The 2,332-nt window shown below is 37.9% G+C and overlaps 1 non-coding gene across 1 annotated transcript; it reads right to left on the bottom strand.

Moving 5' to 3' along the window:
• Positions 1-202: 202 nt before the first annotated feature.
• On the bottom strand, positions 203-290 carry TRNAS-GCU (transfer RNA serine (anticodon GCU)). The gene has a single exon. It is a non-coding gene; the product is annotated as a tRNA-Ser (tRNA).
• Positions 291-2,332: the final 2,042 nt, after the last annotated feature.

Below are 2,332 nucleotides of genomic sequence, written 5' to 3'. Positions count from 1 at the left end.
GTGGGAAAAAAAAATACTTTACTGCACTGCGGGAAAAAAAATAAAATACTAAGTTCAAATGCTCAGTCAAAATGATAACTTTATCATTTTGTGCTATGCAATGAAAAAAAAGGTCAAAATAGGAAGTCTCTAGGTTAATGGGCCTTTTCCGTTCCGTAGAAAGATTCGGGGTTATTCATTTTCAGGATCAATAGTGGACAAACGGAGAGAGAGGGATTCGAACCCTCGGTACGGATGATCCGTACTACGGATTAGCAATCCGCCGCTTTGGTCCGCTCAGCCATCTCTCCAAGATGGAAGAGTTCATGTGTAACAAAATGAATGGTGGAGTAAAGGTGTATATCATAGTATGTACAGATTGTATCGGCAATATAATGAATATTGCCATTATTCAGTTGGATAAAGAACGATCCAGTCAATCGTATTGTTCATTTCGTTAAAAATAGTTCTGTATGACTGATTTTTTCTGCTTTTCTTAGCCTGGCTTATGGCCAGGCCAAGAAAAGCAGAAAAAATCAGTAGTCATACAGTGCTTGACCTAATTTGATAGCTAGAATACCTGTTGTAAAAGCAAGAAAAAAGCTATCAAAAATTTAAGCTCTACCATATCTTCATTCCCTCCCCAATGAGTTTGATTAAATGCGTTACATGGATTAGTCCATTTATTTCTCTCCAATATCAAATTTTATTATATAGATATTGAAGGGTTCTTTCTCTATCTATTTAGGGTTCTCTATCTATTTTATGTCTTATTGTAAAGATATCAGTTTCTCAAGGCCATAGGTTCCTGATCGAAACTACACGAATGGGTAGGAGTCCGAAGAAGACAAAATAGAAGAAAAGTGATTGATCCCGACAACATTTTATTCATACATTCAGTCGATGGAGGGTGAAAGAAAACCAAATGGATCTAGAAGTTATTGCGTAGCTCACTGTTCTGACTCTGATGGTTGTATCGGGCCCTTTAGTTATAGATAGATAGAGCTTTGGATGGATCAGAGATCCATCCAAATATCCTTTAACTATTTAAGTTGATAATGTAACGAATAAAACCCACCTGTATCACTAAACTATACACGCCACAATCCCATTGACGGATATTCCGTCACTTCTTTCCTTCCACATTTGAATCCAAATTCCGGAATTCCTTAATTCTCTCTCTTCTATTTCCGAGAGAGAAGAAAGGATTCTATCCATTCTAGTTTTAGAAATTCTAGGTTGTTCTTTCTCTTTATCAAGGAATTTTTTTGCTCAACTCCTCTAATCTTCTAATTGAATTCTTTCTAATTCATTTTAGAAAGATCTTCCTCTTCCAGGAAGAAAAAGAGCCATAAACTGGAATGGCTCCATATTCTTAGCTCTCAATCTTTGTTGATCTCTTATAGTAATCACATCTTGAGGTTTGCAAGGGTAACTTGGTATATCTACCATATGGTCATTGACCCGATATGTCTATAATTCACTAATTGTCTAGCTCCGGGAATGGTGGGAGCCATACCCAATCGAAAAAGAATATTATCCAAACGCATTTCAAGTAATTGCAATAGGACCTGACCCGTTGAGCCTTTGGCTCTTCTATCAATACGAACATATTTCAGCAAATGCTCTCAGGCATAACTTTTCTCCATCCACTTCGTATCAACTCGGCCCGGAGTTTCCAGTATAGCGATCCTTACCCTACGAGCTACTATAATATATGTTCTCAACTTGATATCTATAAAGATAGATGGATCATCCATATCCAATTTTTTGTCCATCTACCATAGTAGACTCACTCATTCATATATGATGAGGGGGCCCTTTTAACTCAGCGGTAGAGTAACGCCATGGTAAGGCGTAAGTCATCGGTTCAAGTCCTATAAAGGGCTCATGTTTCCCACGAAGAAAGAAGGCTCGGGTGTCCATTTCTATTACATAGATAGAAATATTTTCATCGAAATATGAAAATGACAACAAATCGGATTCGGATCCAGTCCGTTTTTTATCTTCTTTTATGAGGCGAACGACGGGAATTGAACCCACGCGTGGTGGATTCACAATCCACTGCCTTGGTCCACTTGGCTACGTCTGCCCCGGAAAAACCAATTTATCTATCTACAGTCATTTCTTCCAAGAATAAAAAATGAGCTAACGTTTGTTCTTATGTGGGTCGTCGGTGACCTCTGATAGGGGATCAAAGCAAGATCAATGACTAACTCTCAACTCTCGAACAAGTTGTATGGCTTATTATCAAATATGTGATAAATATGAAGTATTTTGTACTTCTCCCGAGAAATATCCCGATCCCATCTTCCCTCCGTTCTTTTGAACGTGAAAGAAGAATCTTTCTTCT

The sequence above is a fragment of the Pinus tabuliformis genome, chromosome 2_2, assembly GCF_031772625.1.
Source record: "Pinus tabuliformis cultivar Carrire ecotype Pingquan chromosome 2_2, CPIR1, whole genome shotgun sequence".
NCBI lineage: Eukaryota > Viridiplantae > Streptophyta > Pinopsida > Pinales > Pinaceae > Pinus > Pinus tabuliformis.
The sequence above is the reverse complement of the archived record's forward strand: the minus strand, read 5'-3'. Positions and strand labels throughout refer to the sequence as shown.